We start from the raw sequence: 24,423 nt of genomic DNA, 5'->3' as shown, positions 1-24,423 counted from the left end.
CCAACTGCAATGTTTTGTTTTGTGTTGTGGGTTTTTTTTGTGATCCTGAGAAATGTCTAGTATGAACTGGACCATGACCACCCACTCATTTCACATGAGCCACAGATCAGTTGCCAGATGGCAAAGTCTAAAGAACATAAGATTTACTGTACCAGCTCAGTCTGTCTGTCTTCTGCATTTGTTTATCTCAGAATAAGGCAACACCTCCTTCCTTTTCTTATTTGCCATATCCTTGTAATAAAGTGGTGAGTGGGGAAATGCTCCCATGATGACTGTGGCAACTGTTTATATTCTGAGGTATAAGATTTCATTGTCCTTATCTGAGTTTGCATAAATATGGTGTTGGTTTTGGTTACAGCTAGCCAGCTCTTTTCCTAAAGGAACATTGTGTTACAATTTTGTCCCAAACCGAGTTCTAGAAAAAAACAAAAATAAAATGCAACTCCCTCTTCCCCAACGTTTGCAGATGCAAGCCAACAGAAATATTCCCGTTGCTCTATCAGGTAATACACATTGACAATTAGCCACACAAATGTTTCTTTATTAGTGACGCTGTAAGTTGAACTGACTAGAAGCAAATACAAATTAACCAAAGTGCAACTGTCCATTATGCTGTTTTTTAAGCTGAATGAAATGCCTGATGTAAGTCTGAAAACTAAGTTAAAATGGAAACTGTAATAGGCTGGATAAGCAATTTTTTTAGTACACTACGATACTGATGCAGGGAGACTCGTGCTTTTAATTCAGTTGTCCTTAACAGGTGATCAAAGTATATGCATTAGGTCCTTTTAAATCCTGCTCTCTGACAATAGGATTTTTTTGTTTCATGGATATAAAACGTAAAGAAGCAGAGTTAACACAAAACTGGGGCAGTATAAACTCTGTACCTTTCAAACACTCCAGTGTCGCAGTTCAGATTTGTAGGGAAGAATTGAGTGTGTTTCTCATCTCTTTATACTTGCCAAAAAAACACCCCAAAACACAGAGCAGGAAACTTTACATTATTTCAAAAGAACATTATTTTATGCTATTTTGTCTTAGCTATAGTAAATGAAGGGTTTTCATTTGTTGGAAGAATGGAAGGAAGTGAGCAGACCCATTCCCGAGCTGCCTGTTGGAAAAGGGGTGTGTTTGTGAAAAGGTGGGCCTTGTGCTGTGCGCAGTGTGTCACAGGCTCACACTGACCCAAGTTCTGTGTCCAGAGGCCCTCTGCAAAGCATGCTGTGTCCTTAGGCCTTGCCTGAATTGCAGCTTTTTCATTTGTTATACTATGCGGATACCTCTGTCTCAGTGATCATGTTGTAGTATTATAGATTTGAAAGCAAAGCTCTGCAGTGCTCTAAAGAGGAGCATGTGGCACACTTGTGTGGTGAGTTTTTACTAGTCTTTCTTACCTTATAAACAGGCTATTTTATAATTATAGTTACTATGTGAGTTTCACCTTCACTTCTAAATAGAATGAACTTCAGTGGTATCCTCTGGAGCTGTTTAAAACATGGAACATCTTTGCCTGAATAATTAAAGTAAAAACTGCCTTTAATCAGTCGAGAGTACTTTTGCAATTGATAAACCTGGAATTGGTGTTGAAACTAGTCAAGCTTGGAAGCAATACATTACATGGATTTGAGGGGGAAAAAAAAACAATAAAAGTTGAAATTTGCCTTTTGGCTAGCTGTTTCTTCCTGTAAGTGTTGTTTTTGTTTAAGACTGTCTATCTCCATCTGAGGCTGGCTTTCATTTGTGTCTGGGAATATTGAGTGATACTAAACAGAAGATGCAAGGCATGCGGGACTTGCAACTTCTCCACTTCTGTGAGTCTTTCATGCGTTGATAGAAAATAAGTCTGGAAAGGATTGGATGTAGCCAAATAACTCAGCTCTCCCAAATGCAGGATATAAGTCATACATATATGTACTTGGATACAAGCACTAATGGGGAGAAGAGATGGCATTGTGCCTTGCCGGACTTAAGGTCATCTTGGAAGAAGAGAATTTGCTCATTGTGATTCTGTGTGAGCCGCCGGTGAGGGACGTGGGAGGCAGTCAAGTCGTTCATAAGCCACGGATTCTGGCTCCTCCGTACTAACTGAAAGCACTGCATAATTAGAGGTGAGGAAAACTGCAAGGAGCTCTGGCATTATAAATTCAGCCTTCCTTAAAGTCTCTAAGGAGACTCTTTCATCAAGGCTGGTTGTTAAAGAGGAGGATGTAGGCCCAGGTTAAGTAAAATCATCACCACTGGTTTCATAGCAATTTTTTCCAGTGGGTTGGCTTAATAAAAGTCATGACCATTGGGTATAGCTTTCTTTAGGACTGACCGCATTGACCAGTGTTATGGACAGTAGGTTACATTCTCTAAAAAACAGGCTGATATTCCCAATCGACTTCTGAGTCTGACTTCTCCACCTTTCACCAGTTGCAAAGACAGAGACTGCAAAGTCTGTAGGAGGCACTATTTAAATCTGTTGAAGATGATGATGTTCACTGGCAGTTTCAAATGTAATTGTAAAGAGATTTGCTGAGTAAACAGAACTACTGTAACTAAATTTAGCTAATGTGAAGGACACAAAGAAGAAACAAAGAAAGAGATGGCAAGGAAAATATTTTGTTTTCCTAAATTAGTTTAAATCAAGAGTCTAATCTCATCAGTGACTGTTTACTTCTCCCAGCCAAAATACAGTGAACTATACTCCTCTAAATCACTGGTTACTGCCAGGTTACTGGTGCCCAGAAATTACTGTCATCTAGTTGCTCGTTCATGTGAAATGTGTTGGCCATCTCAGACCTTACTAGCCTGTCAAAAGATACAAACACCATCATTTATTCAGGACTCGGAGACTTAATGTTTATGGAGGATGAACTTGGCCAGAGGTAGTTTCGCTGCTTTTTGATAAGGCAGCATGGAAAAGCTTGTTTTGCCATACCCCGGCTTGTAATTAATCTCTGTAGTGAGGCTTTTATTGTCTAAGGTTGTAACAATGGCAACATTTGGAAACAATACATTCACTTAAAAAGCAGGAAGGAATACCGTATATAAGGTATATATGTGTGCATGCATACTTAAATGTATTTTAACATGCACATGCATATTATAAAATAGATAAATATACAATAAATAAAATGAAAGGGATTGTAAGTAAGAGCTCTCACCAGTGTAGAGATACTGTAGCAAAGGAAAAGGGTTTTTTTTGTTTTTTTCAATTGAGGGACAGCAAATAATTTCCAGCTGTATTTACTTATGCCTAAGTATTTTGCTTTCTATTTTATCCGTTTTCCTGGAAGAGTGAGTAGCTGAATGCCACCCCTTAGACCCATTGACTTTGTCTGCCTCTTTCTTTTCCCTTTAAATAATGCAATACTCCATAACACCTCTGCTGTTTAAGACAGAGAAACTAGTTGTAAAACCTACCACTATTTCAGTGCCATGCCTCTTTTAAAACATTAATGCTAATAATACTGCTTGTGATTTGCAGGAACGAGTGCTCAAATGGGTCTGGCATTCTTGTTTTCTGTTATCGCTAAGTGCATGCTTTCATTTGGACTTCCAGAAGACATGGGAGAAAGGTTTCAACACCTTCCCTAGGTTGTTATATTTCTTCTAAGCTGGGCAATGGAGGCTGGTGCAAGGAACCTCCTTATTGCCACAAGAGTAAATCTGTCCCATTTACTGCATGTACACACTCTTTTGCACCATACCAGTTCTATATTACCAGTCTTTTGCAGGGAGATGTGAGCTCACCTGCTTCTGCTTTGAACCCTGACAAGAGGCACTGTGCGCTAGCTTGATTTTGGCACTGTGTTAATGTGGTTTCCATTGAGCTTGGACCACAGGCACAGCAAGGTTGTGTTTGCTTTCAAAAGGTCATATAGCTGTACTCTGTAGATATCTCAAACTGAATGTAGTATCAAAGACAAATAACCACGGTCTGTCTAACGCTATTATCACAATGTTGAGAGATAAATAACAAAGCATCCCAGCACTCTTAGCCTGTGGAAAGCCCCAACTTTCCAAATGTTGCAATCCTTGTTTTACAGAGGTTTTACTCAGAGCAGTTTTCTTGCAACTTTTAAACCTCTTCACGTTGATTAATCATTTACAAGTCCTGACTCATTCAATATTAAGGAAATAGCTTCAGGTTCTGGCTGCATTGCACTATATCAGGCAAGCTGGATAATAAATAGGCTTGTTGTTGATGTAGAGAGAAATGGAAGCACTGCCAGAAGTGTCTAAGCATGCTGTGCCGAGATGTTGGCAGGCTGTTGCCAGGGGCTGCTGTGGATCAGTCATGTATTCAAAACAGGATGTTAATTGAAAAGCCTTTTTATATGTATTACGAAATATTTGTTTTCACTTTTCTCAGGCCCTGCAAGATGCATTCATTAATAGGTTACTCCATTTACTCGTTCTTTAATGACTCTACTTAAGGAAAGGTGCATAGTGTACAAGTTACACAACTACACCACTTCAGGCTGTGATTTTTGTCACAACTCACAAGTAAGGTTGGGCCTGGCCAGTAAATGGCTGGGTGACCCTCCTAAGGGGCGCGTGGCAGGGGGTAACAACCGTACTCTTCAGGAGCTCTTGGTGGCAGTTTGGTTAGTGGCATTCTTCCCTCTGAGCCACGTCTGAGCCAGTGTCCCAGAATAACACATTACTGTAATGCTGGAAAGGATATGTGATCAATGAGCTACAAAACCATGGTTTCAATATCTTGTGCTCACTAAAATATTCCTTATTTTTTGCACAAAAATCTAGGTGTTCCAGGTAAATTCCAAAAGAATAATTTTCTTCCCCTAAAATAGTCTTCAAATTTGGCTTGTCTGAAGGACTTCTCCCTTCCCCTTCATAACTATTGCACTGCATGGTTGTTTCTGTTTAAAAACTACGCTTCTCAGTCACAGTGGCGGCTGCAGTTTGGTGGTATGAATAATCTCTTTTCGATATATAATAGTTTATATGATATAGTGCAATTTGTCAGTGTATAACAAATTATATGATACTTTTGATACTACCTTCAGATCATTTTGAATGCATGTACATTAGCACTTCTGATACTTCATTAAGATCTCTTAGCATATATATACAAAAATGAATAACTAAATGGGTAAGAGATCTTAAATGAGTTTCTTCTGGATTTGGAAGCTAGTAGATAGCTCCAGCATGGCCAAATCATGGGGAAGTTGGCGGCGGGGGAGAGAGAGAGAAGAGAGTCATGATTTTCTTCCTGATGTGCCTGTGTTGCATTTTATTTTACTGGACTCTGAAATTGAGAGTGGGACTGGATTTTCTTTAGTCTTGCTTCTGGCAGTCTTTTGTTAAAACTGTGAAATGAGAACAGTGCCAAAAGTGCCTTTGCTCTTATTTAATAAGAATCTGTTGTGGGTAACTTCTGCCACTATCACATCCAGGACAATTGATGTTTTACATCCCTGGAGGTGGTCCTGCCATGGTACAGCTCTGAGAGGGCAGCTGCCTGTCGTCTCCCCCCCCCTTTTTTTTTTTAAACTACGCTTTCTAGGTGTGTTTCCTTTCCAAACTGAAGTCCCAAGTGTGATTCAAAACAGGTCAGAGAACAAATTAATCAAATCATAGGGTGTGGCCAGCCTAAATATCCCTCAGGAATGCGTTAGCCTTACCAGTAGATGACCTGGCTTTAGAGGAGAAGTATCCAATTATCTGTCCTGTTGAAAGGAGCAAGAATTACAGGAACAGGATACTGTAAGAAAGTAGCATTCCTTATGGGAATTCCTATGGGAAAATACCTGATGAGGGGGGAAAAAAGCAAAATCATCACATTAGAATTCAACAGGATAGGCTGAGAGAGAAGCTAGCTGGCTTCCATCTATTGCACAGACAAGAAAATAAGCTTACTGTAAAAATGAGAACATCTGCTTAAATTCTTAGAGAAACAACTGCAGATACATATGCAGCAAAGGATAGCAAAATTTAGAAACAGAAGAAATGTTGAGTTGCACAGGATGACTTTCCATTTTAGTACAGAAAACTCTGAAATGTAAAAAGGTATCTTTCTCTGAAATTGATTTTTATGCATGCATGCTATTTTTTGCAGGTTTAATATTGGTAATAAAGGAAAGACAGCCTGAGGAGATCTGAATTAGGATTTAGCTCTGCTGGAGGGTTTTTTTTTGTTTTGTTTTGTTTTTTTGCTGTTCTTGTAATGATTTTTGATACTCCACCTCAAAGTATAGGGCTAATAATACCGCATAGAAATATGAAGAATATATTCTTTGTTAAAGGTGGAGGCTGGAGTTGATGGGTGCATATAAATGCCTCAAGGTCTAATTCAAATCTCATTGCCATGGTATGCAAATTAGCAATAGCTTGTCCTTTTGAAACAAAAAGCTGCAATTAACATTGCAGGTCTGGTCACTGGGCTCAGTAATGAGGGAGATCTACTATAAATCAAGGAAACAAAAGACAATGTTGTTGATGAGCTCATCTAAGTCAGCCAGCAAGTCCTTCCCCACTTTGCTGCTGTACCAGAGATGGTACAGTTGCATGGTGTTCTCAGCAGCTGGTGAGCTTCTCCTTCGGCATGTTCATCCTCGCTCTCTTCCCATACTTCCCTGAGAAACATGGGAGGTGGGACGCAGAGGAGCTGTCTTGAGAATTAATCTGTGTACTTGACAAAAAAAACAATAACCAAAAAACCCCTAAAAGGTCTAATCTGAAAGAGTGTGAAGCTGCTATACATGTGCTGTTTTGAGAAAAAAAAGGGGGGGGGTGTTAGCCTGTCTAATGTGTAACAGGCAATAGGATATCAAAGGCCTAAAGAGCCTGAAGGAATGAGGGAATGTTTATCATTGACAGCAGTGGATAGCTGCCAAAACTAACAAGGTGTAATAAGCCTTTAGTAGCATTTTAAATGAAGAGTAGACCAGATATGTCTGTTTAATATAAAAAGTGGTTAATCATACTGTCTTGGGTTGTGAACCCCTCAGGTCACATGAGCTAAGCAGGTTTAGTCCCATGCTGTTTGGATGAGAGGCCACCCATGGCTCTCTTGGCCCATTAATACGAAGAACCATTTGTAGGATATAACAGGGAAGGGAGTGAGTTGCTGCATAGGCATTTTTTCGTGGAATCAGTATTCCCTTCTCCTGGACAGGCTTTTTTTGTACTGTATTTTGCGGAACAAGTAGGATGGTATTTCTAGTGAGTATCTGTAATTAAAAATCTGATAACATTTTTCATGCAGGTATATTAGTCACTGTTGTGCCCCCAATTTCCCTCTGCGGTTTGCAATGATAGTCCTATTCTTTTTCAGTCTTTCCCTAAACTATTATTACTACTGTTGTTTGCCCATCCTAGAGATGAGCATTAAAAAGCATGCAAAGCGATGAAGAACGTAAGGATGCCATGTGACCTGGGCACACCAGCCACAGTCCTAACAGGAGGTGCTGCTCGGGCTGTGGTGCGAGGTGAAGGGATGGGTGGCTTTTTTCACTGTTGCTCTGCAAAGAAGCAGCGTGTGCTACTCGCCCATGTGGGCTGCAGCGCTAAGGCTGAGAGAGTTCCCTACCTTACGGTCACTGGCTTGCTGTAAAGGGACTTTGTCAAATGTGATAAATCCTTGGCTGTATTGCTGCTAAAACTGAAGAACCGAGAGGATTTACCTTTATAATGCCACTTGATATGTTTTCTCTTCATCCAGCTCAGACAGTGAATTCAGATTGGTCAATCTCAGTATTTCTTCTTAAGAACAAGAACAGGTTATTGTTTTGATGCGGTTATCCAGCAGTGTCTGGAGTGATAATTCTCCAGTTTAAAACAATTTTTAGACAATTTTTCTCATAAGTATTTTAGAAGATTAATGAAAATACTTTCCGAGGTTTGTAATTCTTTTTTAAACAACCAGGGTCCTCCCTTTACTACTGCAGTTCCCTAAACTGTTAGGCCTGCTTCTGGTGATCTTAGCAATAAGCATCTTTTGGGGTCTTGCACTTGAGGAGTCAAGAGGAGGAAAAAGATTTTTACTATATTAGTGGTTTATAGTTAATAAGCATATTTTTTCTAGTAAGAAAGTAAAACAAAAACCCCTTTAATTTTGTTTTAATTAGGATTTTTTAAAATGGGAAAGATTTACATTAAAATGTCTAATATATCCATAAAAGCAACAGTAGGTGGCAGAATAACTTCACTGGAAATCAATTTCTCGGTACACTCAACTTTTTTCAATGAACTTAGAGAGAAAAACAGATGCATCTATATGAGGTATGACCAATTGTTACTCTAGACAGTTGTCTAAACACAGAATGTATCAGGCAATTCCAAAACACATGCTACAAGCTTTTCTTTAGTTTTTAGAATGATTGTTTGCTTGCTAGTTCTTTTTAAAAAAAGTGTTTATTAAGAATGTTTTTGAAGAGAGTTTGTATTTGTGGCTTACTGCTGCAGAACATGCACATTTGTTAGTCACCAGCTGAAGTATAGTAAATGATATTTTTAGGAAATGTGCGTCTATGTAAATAGTACATACATATAATCCTTTCCTTTTAGAGAATAAATATTTATATAAGCATGTTGTCATGAAATACATAGCTCTACAGAGCCGTTTTGCTGTAATCTTTGCTGAAGAAATAAGCTCCCTGGGAGCCGTGCTAGTAGATAGTGAGTGGAGTTCTTTGACAATCAAGGAGCAACGAACCTGGGAAAGAGGCACCTTGGCGGGGTGGGAGGGGGCGCAGCCACGGCTGTGTTCGATGTATCATGTGCTGTTTACCAACCTCGTGGCGTTGTTCTCGGCATTTGCCTGGGAATAGCTCTAACATTCCAAAACCGCGAGCACCCCCAAACAATGCCGCTGAAATAAGCAGAACAAATAGACATCCTATTAGCTAGTTGCTTCCTTCACCTCTCTCAAATGTATGATAGGGTATACGCTGGGTTATATCCAGTTCTTCAGTCACAACTGGCTGATCTAAGATTTTGAGAACTGCTGAGACTAGAAAGAAGGATGTAATTTAATCGTATTTTCCATCATTGCTGCAATGGAAAAGAGCCTAAAGTAAGTATAATTAGAATTTCAGTTCTCCTTTAAAGGAACAAGATCATGCTGATGGGATATTTTGCTGTTAATTTGGATCTTGACAGGACCTGCACATTAGGCCTTACTTGTTTATCCTGTAATTCTGCAATGTTTTACGCTGGCAGTAACATGGCATGGCTTCTGAAAGGAGTCATCCCATCCTCCTTCCATTCAGATTGCGGACCTGACCTGGACTCAGGTTACACAGGGAGATGGCTGGCTTTAAGCTGGATCAGTTCCTTAGTCCAGCTCACTTGGTGACCACACAAACGTGCTCTAGTGGGGTACAGACAACAGTTCAGGGATGAGAATGAGAGACAGGAGAGGGCAGGATGGCTTCCTCTCATTGCAGTGTTGGCATATAGCATTTAAAACACATGTGAAACTACAGCCTCATATAGTGATTGTTCTGTATAGAAAAGATATTAAAAATCATTTTAAAGATTGCCTAGGTTTGGTTTTCTCTATTGGATTCCTGTAAAGATGGTCTCAAGGGAACATATGAACAGTAGTGCCAATAGATTTTCTTGATTTCTGAAACATGTCTAAGATGTTTTTTTTGAAAAATGACTTACCATTCAGATGGCATGTGGTATTATCTGCCATGGCTAGAAGTGGCCTGTATAACCTTTGAGTTTTTTGCCATTTGTATAAGACAGCTATTTTGAACTTACACAGATGATCTTCATAATAAAGTGCATGTATTCAAATATAAGATGTTCACACATAACAAAGCATTATACAAATCAGCAAACTGAAGGAGAAGGAAAGCAATTCCCAGATATCTGGGATCTGGTATCTAGGTCTGAAGCAGAGGCAGGAAGTGGATGTGCTCGATTTGTTCTCTGGTGTTCCAGCGTGGCTGTGCTGTGATGTTCTTGCAACTCACCAGCGTGGAACGTTCCACCACGCTGCGCCTTGGTGCGTCAGATCGTGTGATGTTCTAGCAAAACCTGAAAACAGGGGAGTTGCAGATGGGTGTATTATACCAACACATATGAGAGAATTTTATTTTATGCTGTGAAAAACAGTAATGGTAGAGAGTAATCCTACAAGTGGGCAAAAAATATGGTCTCTAAATAGAATGAGAAAAGGACCTTAGGTATGATTTTTTGATAATGTTGTAATGCCGCTATTTACAGTGGATTTTTTTTAGGAGTTCCTCCACTTGCTTGTAAAGTAAGCTTTGCCGGTACTCTGAGGGGTGTTCCATCCAGTTCTGTTGACTGATTTCTCTTTAACTTGCCACTTCAGTATCTTTTTAATGCCTTAGTTCCTGGCATTGCCTCATCTTCATTATTTGAGAATAACAGTGGGATCAGGATAAGTATGTCTAATGTTTTTTCAGTGAGGACTTATGTAACACAGTCATACTGTTTCTCTAAGTGGTCCTTACCCCTTTCTCTTTTTCTTCCCAGCAGATTCTTTGTTTACTTGCTTTAGACATGCTTCAGGAATTTCTTCTTTGTTTTTATATCTTGTTTATTTGCTTTTCCAATTCCATCACAGTTCTCTAGATTTCATTCTTACATTTTGACTGCTGTAGTTTATTTTCCTCTCTGTCACTGCATTAGTTTGAATGTTCATTTTCTAAGATGTACTTGCTTGTTGAAGTCGTGTTTAAACCTTATCCGTTGTCTTTTCACTTTATTATTAGGGCCGTCTGTGCTTTCTGAGACTAGTATTACTATGTATAGTCCTTTTGCAAAAACTCTAGGCTTTTAAATTTACTATTGAGTAGGAATGCTTTTAATTACATCTGTCTTCTACATTCTCTTTTCTGAATTTTAACATCACTAAGTTGGCTTCTGAAGTTTTCAAACTATGGTGACTAGCATCTAATAGATATGTGTTCATGATATTCAATAGGTATTCCAGAAGGCAGTCTGGATTCTGATTTTTGTTCTATAGCCTTTTTTAGCATGTCTGGTTTTCATAAATCCTTTTCTATGGCTATGTCCTCTAGTTTAACTTTTTTTTTCCTTTAAGCTCTTAATATTGGTATAAAATGCATATATTTATTTTTGAAAATACACATGTCAAAAATATCTGTTCACTTGAAACTTCAACTGAAAATGCATTGTTTCTGTGGTCTCAACCTGTCCATGTTCTGGTTCAGCTATAATGTTTTTCCCTTGAAGTACTTCTTTCTATGACTGTGTGCAATTCAATAGTGCTGTTGCAGCGCTCGTTGCAACGTACATTTATGAGACTACGCAGTCTCTGCCCCATAGAGCATTTTGTCCTTTAATAATCCCTTTTGTATTGCAATATTAAGCAGAACTCTACGAATACTGCCAAAAAGTTTCCATTAACATCTGATTGAATTCTTTGGCCTCAATTCAGGAAAGCACTTAAATATATTTTAATTAGCTTTTTAAGTATACACTTAAAATCCAGTATGTGCTTAAGTGCTGCCCTGCATAAGGATACTTTTTCAGATTGTTCTTTGGTTTTGTCTCTCTTCCTTCTGATGTTTTGTTTTCCACAAATATGTGTGAACTCCATACTATTAACTTGTTCTAGGCCTGACATTTTTGACTATCTCCAAAGAAATGGGAAGAAATTTTAAAGATTTAGTTATTAGATACTTTCCTTACAGTCTTCTGCTGCTTTTGGGGAACAACATGACTTTCTTATTTAAAACTGAAAGATTCTCTCAGATATGGTGTTTCTGAAGGGAGGTAGACTGGGGGGGTCTGGTTTTTGTTTTCAGTGATACGCGAATGATTTACTGGCTTGCCAGTTGTAATTAGCACAGCTGGGAGTGCAGTTGTTCAGTGTTTCTGCAGAGAGATGATTTGTCTGGGTTTTCCCTACATCCCCCTTTCTCTGACTTGAAACCTTGACCCAAGGGGCAGAGAGAAACTGGGACGAGTAGGATTTCTTAGCTGCCTAACTCCCAAATAAATGGGTCCTGCATATGTGCAGATTGACTTTGAGTGCATGCAGAGTGCCCTGGACATGTCAGAGTTGCTGTTTATATACTGCCCAGCATATATTCATAGTCCTGGCCTATTAAAGATCATTTGGGGTTCATTTTCTGCCTCTGGTGGTATGCTTCCTCTCTGTTCAGAAATGTTAAGCCCTCATCCACTGTTTTCCTTGAACAGCTGAAAGTGTTAAGGTAGGCTTGTACTACCATAATTTGAAGAGGTATCTGAAAGGTCTTTCCACAGCATTAATACCCTGTTTATTAGCCAACTACGTTATATGAATTGTCTCTCAATGTTCCTTTACTAGCAATAATTATGAACAAAGAAAGCTGATTCCATGTGTCTTTATGTGCAAAATCTATGTAGTCTGTAACAGTATAACCCTGTTAGTTTTTGCCAGCCTGCAATTGCTGTTGAAAAGCTGTTTGACACAGAGTATTGTCACATGGTCTGTAATAAAGAATTATTTCAGAGATTACTCAATTACAAAAATTCTCTATAATCCATCATCTTTGAGTGATGTAGAAGCGAAATAGGAAAAAAGCAAACGTCATTCTTTAATCAGGCATCATTTTTCTTTTCATTTTGTTATATGAAAACACTACTTGAAAAAGGTGGGGTGGTTTTTCAGGTTTAAAATAAGATGAGACTGTTCTGCCTACTTCTCATTCCCCAAGTCATTTTGGTAACTGGATGCATTCCTCTCCAGAAGCGCTACTTTTCCAGCATAGCCACGTAGTCCTGAATTTGACATTGTTAGACAAACAGCCTGAACAATTTTGGTCAGTCTGGCTCTGAATGCTTTTCTCTTAAAATTTTCTTCCCTTGATTTTCAAGGGATCAGCCTAAAGGCCTTCCTTCAGCTTATTGTCCACTTTCTTACAGGCTGTTGTCCAGTTTCTTCTTTTCTTTATAGTAAAGAGAGAAGGTGACAGCATATCTGCGCTTTGTGTCTTATAAACCTCAGGTATTTTGGATCAGTGGAAACTTTGTATAAACTTTTTGCTTCGATTCCTACTGCTTTGCATCCTCTGGATTTGATTTGAGTTCCACATTCAAATAAAACTAGAAAGCTTAGTGGAAAGCCTAGCCAAAGCCAAGAGGTTTTGTCTTGCTCTGTGCTGAGACTAAGTTTTCAAGTGGTTTTGGAACAAAATATTCATGTATGCAGTTCCTCCAAACTCTTCAACACTTTACTTTGCCACATCTTTTTGGGATGGTGTGCTTCTGTCTTCCACCTCTAAGGTCTGGAGAAGTTAGGAAAGGATCTATTAGTAGGTCTTTCAATTCCCAGCAAATTCCCTATCAGTATCAGACAATATATCCCCACTGTTGTTGTTCCCTTTAACCATTCTTAAGTTCTTCAGATTTGCTGCCTTTTTGTTGCCGTTTATAGAGGCCTGTCAGATACTGATGCCCGGTAATGTTAGCCAGGTCTCCTAAATTCCTGTCTCCATTTTCTGCTCTGTAAAATGGATAGAATAATTCCTGTCTACTTTCTTTGAGATTTAGGATCTGAGTGTATGTAGTGTTTTGAGAACTTCTTCTGAAAGGCCTGGGACAGAGGAGGGTGGGGAGGGCACGATAGGAACTAGTATGCCTGGACAAGCCTTCTGACATGATCCATGTCTCTGGCAAAGACCACTGAGCCCATCCAGCCTGCAGATCCCTTAGTTACATTTTTCCAGCACTTCTTACAGGCTCTGAGTTGAATCTGAAGTTCTTGTGTGGAAGCTAAGAAGAATTCTTCTCCTCAGTCTTGGTGCTGAGAGTAACTGCTCTGTAACATGTTAGCTGCACAGTGAGTTGAGGGCTCACACAGTCCTGGGGAGATGTCTTGGATGTATTTCCTAAACTTAAAATTTGCAGTTGGTGTCTCATGTATAGATACAGACTGTCACAAAAACGTTCATCTTTTCTGTGTCGTCACTGACTCCTTGGGCGATGCTCTGTTCTGCCAGGTAGAAGGCCTTTGTTCAGCTCTTTTGTCTGTTTCTCTGGCTTAATGGGCATTAAGAGAGCTACTGGGGTGTTTTAGTTATATTCTAAAAGCAAAAGTAAAATTTTATCTTATTAAATAATACCCCCTCGGGCTAATTGAGAAGTAGTGTTTATTACCTTGTTGCAGAGAACTCAATTCCCTTGCCTGTAATTTAGCAGGGATTTGAGGGTAGCATGTTTTTGTATCTATGCTTACTGTGTGTATGTATGTATATGTATAATAATATGGTCATAGGCTTCAAAATTGAACTATGTCATAGCTAGACCTCTTGGTAAATTGGATTTGTAGTGCAAATGGCCCCATCATTGTTAGTTAACTTCTTCCTACTTTGTGTTATCAGCTATGAAGATTTTATTATAAATCTCACAATGTTTATTGATTGGAGGCTTTTAGTATGCTTCTGCTCCAGGAATTGTTTTGGTGTTAGAATATCTCAAGTTTTGATTAAAAAAAGAAAAACTTTAATTTCCAGGGTTGGAGAGAATCTGAATGCTTATAACACAAAACAGAAAACAAATAAGGTATAGACTTATCTAATGCCTTTTTAATCCTTTTTCATAACCTCAGAGTGTTAGGCAGTTAAAGGAGAAAGAAGTATGATGGCTGTTGTTTGGCCTTGCTCATTCACCTAAAAAATCTCTGTTTTTCTGGTTCCCAAAATGGTAATGCACAGCTGCATAGTGGAATTAGTAGCTATCTATATCTAGATTAACTTTTTATCTCCTGAATCCAAATGACCTGCCCACAGAACATCAGAAATCTGTTGCATGAAAACTTCTAGTTTAATAATATCTGTGGAATTTGGGCCACTGTGGCCTTTCTAGATACTGTTGAGTAGACAGGGTTGAACCATAAAGTTTAGATCCAACCCTTTCTCAAAATCAGAAGCATTTAAATCTGTGGCTTGGAGTGGGTTTGCATTTGTTCTAGAGGCTGGCTTTTGCCATTTGTAATCAGAGTAGAAGTTACTGCAAAATGAATGCTGGATCTTTCTGGTGATTGTCATTGTAGATAGGTTTTCATTGAATTTAACAGTTTGTACTGCTGGGAGACATGGCTTCTTGCACAGTGAGAACAGCTCTTCTGTTTACTGCTGCTTACTTGAAGTATGTAATGAGGTTAGAAAGTCTCTGAAACTTCAAGCACTTTCTTTGCCTCCAAAGCAGCACAGTTTTCAGGGCTCAGTGACTCACCATGTTCTAGAAGTGCTGGTTCTGTTGCTCCCATTTAGATTAGTTGTTGTTATTCAAAGCGGTTTGTGCATTCTTTGTGGAAGTGCTGTGTTAATTAGTCATAAAGCATCCCTTCTCCACAGTTAATTGTGCCTGTTTCCCTGTCTGCTTACAATTCCAGGGCAGGATCATCTTTTGGTGAAGTCATTACAAGCCTCAATTTCCTCGGTAGTAATTTCTTTGTTGCTCATAATTCTAAAGAGCTGATGACATGGAATTTGGACTGAAATATAGAGATTTTCTGATGTTTGGCCCAGCCTGTCCAAAGGGTCAGCTTTTACATCTGAGGCTAAGTTTCTTATTTCAGTTTGCACTCACCTGCTTTATTTATTTATTTTTGTCTCACACCCTGTCCTTCTGCGGAGGGGAATGGAATATTTTCCCATGCTGCTTATACCATATATCTGGCTCCTTATTGACCTTTGTATTTTAAAAGTCGGGTGAGCTCTGAATTCGCTGGTCTTGCAACACCCTGAAGGATAGCTAACACCAGTTGCCTTTTATCAATGCAAGGAAAGATCTGAGTTGTCCAGTTCATAAAATAAATTAATACACCCTTCATGCAAAGAGTTCAAAGCATTAGGAAAGCAAAATGCTGATCCTCACAACACTCTTCTGGGGAAGGCATTGTGCCTACTTTGGAAAATGGGACACAAAATTTATTACATCAATAAGAAGTTACAGCTACTTAATGTCAGAACCAAGACTGGAGAGCAATCTTCCACACCCTCCTGTTCCCTCTTGAGAAAGAATTGAGGGGAAGAGCCAGTGGTAAAAGAACTTTGAACCAATACTTTGAACCACTGCAAATGTATTTAGGGATAAGAGGTTGGAGGTAAAAAGAGACAAGCTGATCACATTTTGCTTTGGTAGAACTCCTTTTGGGTCGATAAAATCAGACCTGCATTAAATCTAACTCCCTCTGGAACAAAAACAGAGTAATTTCAGTACAATTTCAAATGTGAACTTATCTTGTCAAGTTAAATTCTTTGCTGATTTGGATATTTAATATTCTGTGAGATGGAGGAGGTATGTCTAAGAAGGAGCTGCAGTATAGTAAGTCCATTGCATGATACACATTTCATACACAGTTGTCAGGTTTGCTATAGCAGATCAAGCTAGTTAACAATTTGGAGGAGCAAGTTATTGTAAAACAAGCCATAGTCAGTTATCCTTAATAGACCCAAGGAGTAGTCAGTGTCAAAAGAATTTTGTTGAATTAGTAGCATCACTACTGAAGACACTTTTCTAGTTGATACATGTTTTGATGATTCCAAGAATCAGACAACATAGCTAGAGGCATTTACCATAATTGCCATTATGCCTGCAGAAGCTATACATCTCCATACCACACAGGACATTTTGCATATTAGCATATGCCTAAACATGAAAGAGTTTTACTTGGATTCGGATATAATTGGGCAACTGCTCTTCAACCTGTCACATACACTGCTTTGCTACTGCACCTTGTTTTGACCTCCAAGCATCTTGCTCTGACCTACTTTTGTCTTTGTCCTAGGAACTCTACAAATACATCTCAGTCCTTCCCTGAGAAATCCACTGTTCCACCCGCTGCGCTTGTAGCAACAGACGGCTCCCAGCTTCCTGCCCCATGCCTAGATCTGAAAATGTACTTCCAGCCTGACCTGAACCAGCCTGTTGCTGTTTCACTTCTGATTTCCCACAGTGTTTGCTAATGTGCCTCAATCATGACCTGAAGCACACTTTTCTGTCCCAGGCCTGGTTTCCCACACGTTTGCCCATGTGTTTCACTCCTCATGGGAAGAACAATGAACTATTCCAGTCATGGGGCTGGAGAAATCCTATGGGTGCACATCCGTTCTCTTGAATAAAGCATAATTTGCTTCTCTTCTATTTCTTTCAAAATTCAATCAATGAAATTCCTTCCTAACTTTAATATTGAACTTCACAGTGGAGACTGTGTTGTGGTTTCTTGAGAAAGACTTTGGAATAAGCTGTTATGGTGGAGACCAAGGAAAATACATGGTCCTGTGAATTTTAATAGCAAATGTAGGAGATGGTGTAAAAAGCTGCTGGTTGCAGCAAGCAATTAACCTAGAGTTTCTGCAAAATTGCAGCTGGTTCTCCAGAGGACATCAGCTGTTTTTCCACTGCTGCCTAAATATGCAGTTTGTAGGACGGAAGAATCTCAAAATATCAGTTTTCTCAGTTGTGTTCACTTGGGTCAAATTGAATGAGATGCAAAAATGATTTAGCTCTGTAAGTTTAATTCTCAAAGAGAGCAGATGCTTTGAAATTGTTGAAATACCTAAAATCCTGTACCATTACAAAGGTTTTCCTAAAGTTTAGTATCCCTGAGGGTGCCACAGCCTCTTTTTCTTCACCTGCGATCAAAACGCCAGCATTACTGTAGTTCTAGTAACAATTATAATGGTGAATCCAAATGACTGCATAAAGCTCTTGAGATTTTTGATCTTTTCAAAAATTAATGTAAAAACTAAGGTACCAGCAATGGAGAACAGTAATGCAGGTAGACCCAAACTTATTTCTGGTGGAACCAGTGGAGATCTCTCTGACCACTGACTTCCCAATCAAATCAAAATAAAAAATTAAAAAAAAAAGTACTTCTCTGGGTTTGAATGGACTTTTATATTTCAGGAATTTCACTCTTAACAGTATCTTAGTTTGATTTACTCTAGTGTTGGCAAAAGATTTGCCAAAACAATCCTGCAGGATTGGTCCTCCCTGTAACACAGAAGATAACACGCTTCTACGGTGCTGTCTTGTGCACATATTTGCACTCCTTGTTCACTCCGCCAGGAGTGAGGTGTTATCCCTAAAGGCGAGAAATTAGCTAAAGTGTAGCTTTGTGGGTTGGTGATTTGTCTGGACAGTCTCAAATGCTGTAATTTCTGTATTAGGCAAAGAGAAAGCCAAAGGCGGATGTGTCACGCTGTTCTCTCAGCACAAAAATGACTCCTTGCATTTTTCTCAGTTCATTTTCCATCCTGAGTCCTAACTTTCAAAGAGGTTTGTAATGATTTATATTTCCAAAGAAAGTACTCTCCAATTTAAGTGAGTTAGGTAAGTAAATAGAAATTAGTCATTTTAAAATGTGACATAAGTTCCAGTTTTATTGGGGAAATACTGACTAACTATATTTCCTAGTGAAAGAATTGGAAATAGGATGAAGAGACTAAGACAGTGCCACAGAAATTCCGGAATACCTTGAGCCACCAGATTTTTTTTCCAAATGCTGAACAGCAAGAAACTTGGCTGATTTATGTCATCCCCCCTCTTCTTCTCTCTGGTTAATATCAGATCAGACATGTTTGGAAAACAATCATGTACACTAATATATTTTTTTCTGCTTTATTATGGACTGTTTACCTGTAACTCACGGACTATATATGTGTGTGTGTGCGTGCGTGCGCGTGTTTGTTCTGATATGTTTTTGAGGCAGAAGCATGCAGGATAATTAGAATACTGACTAGTGAGGTTTCAAAAAGTGCTAATAAAACTTCATAACATTCTACACCACTGTGCATTTTGTATATGTTACATTTCTTTTAGGGAAAATGGCTTAAGAATACCCTAAAGGGTTAAAAAAATATATTGGACATTATAAGTGGAATGATGTTCAAGTTTAAAGCTCTTACCATCTAACTTCATATGTTTAGAAGACAGAGGAAATCAACCTAAGCAATTTTCCATTGCGGAAAAATATTGTAACTTTATTAGAGATATATCAATATATTATAATTTTCAAAAGCTAGAGGGCAAAATTTCCAGTCCAAGTGGACTACAAGATATTGAATGTTAAAACAGTCATTGGTACAGGAGAAAAATATCACCTAGCATTTCAGCTAGTGTGCTTGGCTGTATGTGGTTTATTTTGTAAGGTTGTGTGTTTTAATAGAAACTAAAGCTCCTGGTAGTTTTGGAATACTGGAAATATTTCTGGAAGAAATAGTTTAATGGCCAAATTGCAGGTTAGGCTAAAAAGGGTGCACAACAAATGCAATTCAATATGTGAAAATCTCCACAATATAATGTTAATGTATACCTACAGCGTGTAATACATATAATTGACAACTGTTCATTCTCATTTATTCTTGTATACATTTCTGAGCGTGAAGTCACAGAGAAAAAAAAAACGATAGTGGCTTGGAGGGAATGTTTGTTTCAGCAGCTGGGTGTTTTGTTTTTTGGATGGTTTATGCTCTCCTCTTTTCCAGCCATTGCTGCTATAGAGGATGATAGTTGAACTTTGTTTAACACTCTTGAGTTACTGGGGACAAGCTACATGCCCTAGATGGGCCTTAGTTGTACTAAATAATGCTGCCTGTGTTTGGTTAGTTTGTACTTTATTAATAGCTTTCTCCTCATTTTGTAAAAATTATTGGTGTGTTGGTTTGATTGTCAGACTTCTGTGCAATACCAGTTACTACTCCAATTACTGTTGTAGTTACACTTATTGTTACTGTCATTACACTACACTGTTACTACAGACCTGTTAATTTGCCTTGGGCAAATTGGGGGTTGGGTGTATATATCCAAATTCCCTGTTACTCTGAATTCAAAATCTGTTGACCATGATATACACTGAGATAAAGCTACCTGGTTGCCTAAGGACTGCCATTCCAGATAAATACAGAAATCCATTGTCCACATCTGAATGCATTCAGTGCAAGGCAGCAGCTACCATAACATGGCAAGAAGAGAGACTTTTCTAATGAACATTGTATAAAGCATGCTGTGGTCTCTAACATCACTGTAGTTTAGGAGAGAATTACTCTGCTTCTGTGAAGCTGATAGAATATGTTAAGTATTAAACAATGTAAACATGTGATGCGCAGTCTTGTGATGGTGTTAGTAGCTCTCTGCCTCTTAAAGTGGAAACACTCCTGTAGTCTTCTCTTTCCATCCTAAAACGTGTTCAGAAAGGCTCCAGTGCTGCAGGACAAAGGAATGTGGTTTGTAGAGGAATTAAACAGTGAAGTGTTGATGGGAATTCTGGCACATCCTAAAACTGCTTTCTGCTGCTTCCGCAAGGCACTTAGGAGCAGACTGAGCTAATGCTGTCCTCCCTCACAAATGTTGGCACAGGGTCACAGTGTGGGATAAGGTGAAGTTAGGGAGTGGTTTAAAAACAGTTCAGAAAAGCTGTAAATTACAGTAGCCCATTGAGCTGTTCCAGTTTACATCCAAGACTCGGTGAGTTTCTTGTGACCCACTGTCTTGAAGGAATTAATTGGAAGGATTCAAAGGAATTAATGGCATTTCGATAGAGTTGCACCCTTTGTGCTACACTCCTCCAGACCTGCATGTGCATAGTACTATAGAGGGTCTTCCTGATGGATTCATCAAAACATCAAAATCAAATAAAAATTTTGGTACCCTAATTATCTGCTTGAAATAGGCCATGAACTTGGAATTGGCCTTTGTAGGAATACTTAACTAGTTTAGTTCATATTCCCATGTAGCTGTTGGAGGAAAAAAATAGATATAGTTAGAGTGTAATTTACTGAATAGATACTAGGTTGTTCTGAGGTGTCCTACGGTGTTCAGTTTAGGACTGAGTATGAGCCCTTCTAATCCAATTGGTGAAGAAGGCATTTAGGAGTGGTAGTAATGATTTGTGATAACTTTAGTCAGTTCACCTAGTCTGAACATCTGTCTCTTCATCAGCAAATAGGGGTGGTAATACGTTTATTCCATGAGGATGTAATGAGCTTTAATGACATCAAATTTGTATAAGACTGAGTAAATTCAAAGTACTGGTTTAAATAGGATAAATGCCTGGCAGAAGATATGAATTCAGTCGACTAGTGAAAGGGGAAGGTACCTTCACTCAGCATTTTGCTCTGCTGCTGAAAGTTAACAATTATGAGTAAGCTAAGGTATATTTTTCATTGGAAAAAAAAGTAAATTTTTACTTTCTTGAAATTTTGTTAAAAAGTGGGAAACAGATCTCCTGTCAACCTGAAGCATACTGGGGCTGATGTAGTACAGAACTTCTCAGTTTTACACTCTTGCTGATGTTTTGGACAATCCAGTTTCTTCAAAAACAAACAAAATAGCAACAAGGCTTTTGGTTGGCTTGAGAACAGAGGGTGATCTAAGAGTGAACTGTGAATTCATAATTTATTAGTTTTTTTACAAGGCAATTTGGCATTCACCAGAAAACTCCCTTGTAAGGTGTGTTCCTTGCTGCTTTAAGAGTGAAGCAGGTCTTGGCTAGAGAAGTTGTCTGTAGACTCCAGCACCTGCGTGCGAGGTGCTTCACTGTGGCTCAGCCAGTATCAGGCCAGAATCTTTCACCCTGGTACATTTTTGATGATGTGAAGGAGTAAGCTCAATTCGGAAAGCTGTTGTTACGCAAAGACTTCAGGAGAGGGTAGAGAAAAGGGAAGGCCTGCTGAAACGCACCCAGAGCTCTGGGGGACTGGCAGGATACAAAGGAGGCTGGCAGTCCCTGCTGGGGGAGGTCTTGTGCATGTCTCTGCAAAGAGGTCTGTACAAGCTGTGGAGGCACGCAGTACTGGATGTGAAGGCCTTCCAGGCACACAAATCTTTTTCATTGAGAAGCACAGTGCGAGGGTGCTGCTGTCTAGATTTTGAAGGCTACATTTGTGTTGGCTGCGTTCCTTGTTCACAGCGGAGGAAAGGATAAGGACCTCAGGCTATCTCTGGGTGGTAGCTGTTCCAACTTGAAGACCTGTAGCTGCCTGAGAACAACATGCTTTTGTTTTGTTTTGTTACTTTTTTTCTTCTGGTGGAAGTTTTATTCATTTATTGTGATTATTTTTAAGCACTTGGCAGAGATGTGAATACAGTCTTTGCTTCTCTGAAGGCTTATGGAATAGAGTTGCATAACTTTGTACTTTTCCTATGCAAAGCAGAATAAATTGGATGTAAATAGCAGAATAAATTGGATGTAAATAGTGCCCAGTTTCTGAAAGATTCCTTGATCTCTTCTGACTTCTATTTATAGCCAATGAAATCCAGTGACTATAAAATGACCTCTGCTGCTATGAGTTGCCTTACTGAGTGAGAAAAGAGGAGGAGCTTGGGTACAGATATGGTGGCAAAGGAAGAGTTGGAACTGCTGTCCTAGGAGCCCTAATAAGATTGCAACTAGTGGCAATGTGTCCTGAGCAACAGGTCTTTAATATAGCAGTACTATTTCAGCTCTCTTTTAAGGGGTGCTTGTCAACCTTCTAGAGAAATCATTAATTCTTGTTTTCATGCTCTTAGATTGTTTTATTAGCCTTTTCTTCCTGGATGTGATAGAGCTGAAAATAGGTATAGATGAAATTCCACTGAGACAAGACCAACACTTGTTGCTAGATTGCTCTTTGGGTTAGGAAGTGTTTCTGAATAGACTTGCAGTGGTTGGTGTGTGTATGTGTCTGTTATTCAGGGAGTTATGCCAAATTCTGATAAGATTAGTTAAGAAGTTGAATTTTAACAGCTCTCAGCACAGAGGGCTCCTCTTTGTCTTTAGTCAGGGTAGCTGCTATGTCTCTGTATCTGAAAACACCCACCTACGTCTCTAACGTGAGCATCACCTTTCAGCCCTTGCCAACATCATGCATAAACAAGAGGGCGGTAACGTGTGCCTTTCCTTTCCACTGATTTGGATTTAGCAACAATTGCTAAACATGGGCATTTGTATATTGCTTATGCCTGGAGCAAAGGAGCCTTGTGCTTTCTTTCTGTTGACTGTGACCATTTCAGAACAACAAATTACTTTTGAATAAATATCTTAATTGGGCCTTGATTAAGCAAAAGAGGTGGTGTTTGAATTTGAACATATGAATTCCATTTACTATAAGGCTTTTTCCTTGTGATAGGTGGACTCAGTAGGGTGCTTGACATATTATTTTCATTCTTCTCCGCAGAAACCTGAGCTGTTGCTGGGGCTGGTGACCAGCTCAGCCTGGGAGTGGGGAGCACCTACTGAGAAGAGTATTGGTTTGGTGTGGTGATTGGATTGGATTTGAGAAGATAAACTTTCGTGTCTTTTTCTTTTTGCATTTGGTCTGTATGAGCCAAAAGAGTTTATATTTTCTAAGAATGAAGGATGGAGATATGTGTGTATATTTAATCTTGTATTACAGTATTACAGTAATAGTTGTGATAGAAACATGTTTTGTTTGTTCCTGGAGTTTAGAAACGTCTCAGTAGTGTGGAGGCTTTTCATCAGAGAAGCCTACAATCCTGTGTGATTAGCCCCTGCTTTACATCATTGCAGTAGCCAATTTATAGTGCCCAGTAGCAGTGGGCACTTGAAATTCTCTCTTTAAAATTCTCATTTTGTTCAGAAGCTCTCAGTATTGCAGTTCAGGCTTTTTCCTGTTTCTGTCTGTAAGTCCCTGATTTCACTGAAAATGCTCAGGATTTTGAAACTTTCCTTCCTTGTGACTATTAGGTATGAGTCCTACTGACATCATTGACAACTTTTAACAGCATTTGTGGCAAGTGGCTACTAATTCTGAAGAAAGTCTCTTTGAAGAAACAGCTGAAGTAAAAGCTAATTCCATGTGTAGCCCAGCTGAAGATCGCAATTACCCTGTTGCTATGACAGACTGTGCTAACTGTTGTTTTTTCCTCTGTGGACAGACTGATGCCAGTCTCAAGGAGCTGTAACAGGAGAAGAGCTTTCCTTGGAGAAGGCTGCGGTTCCCACAGCTGTTAGAAGCGTGCTGCTTCGCCCCAGTTTTGTCTCTGTGCCCTTTTTCTGTTTCTAGGATGACTGCTTGCCCCATCTGGCTTTGTGGTATTGCCTGGTGTGTTTCCCACTTGCTAGTGCCTAGACAATGGTCGCCATTGTTTCACCCCTTGTTGAGCACTTGAGAGCCTCTCTTTAAAAGCCCTGTGCTTCAGGGGAAGGGAGAGGTGCCTACCTAGGGGCTGGGATGAAGAATTACTGGGGCTCAGTAAAACTTGCTTTCTTTTTTCTCTAGGATGCTGAATCAGCATCCCAGTGCTACAAACTGTCACTCTTCTTCATGCTCTTCAGTGACACTGCTTGAGTGCAGTGAAAACCACAGAAAACATGCACTAATAAGGGCAGGGTAACTTTGGATTATTGTGAGTGTTTTTGTGCTTGCTCTCTCAGCTCAACAGGAAACCTTTAATAAGAGTTTTCCTAAATAGTGTTGCATGTGAAATGGGGAATTCTACTCTGTTCTCTTAACAAACAGCCATTTCATG

The 24,423-nt window shown here is 39.2% G+C and overlaps 1 protein-coding gene across 21 annotated transcripts in view; it reads left to right on the top strand.

The window, feature by feature from the left end:
- RAD51B (RAD51 paralog B) overlaps nucleotides 1-24,423 on the top strand; it is a 453,279-nt gene that overhangs the window by 164,576 nt on the left and 264,280 nt on the right. The window lies entirely within an intron of this gene.

Source organism: Apteryx mantelli, chromosome 4 (assembly GCF_036417845.1).
Source record: "Apteryx mantelli isolate bAptMan1 chromosome 4, bAptMan1.hap1, whole genome shotgun sequence".
In the NCBI taxonomy this organism is placed as follows: domain Eukaryota; kingdom Metazoa; phylum Chordata; class Aves; order Apterygiformes; family Apterygidae; genus Apteryx; species Apteryx mantelli.
The sequence above is the reverse complement of the archived record's forward strand: the minus strand, read 5'-3'. Positions and strand labels throughout refer to the sequence as shown.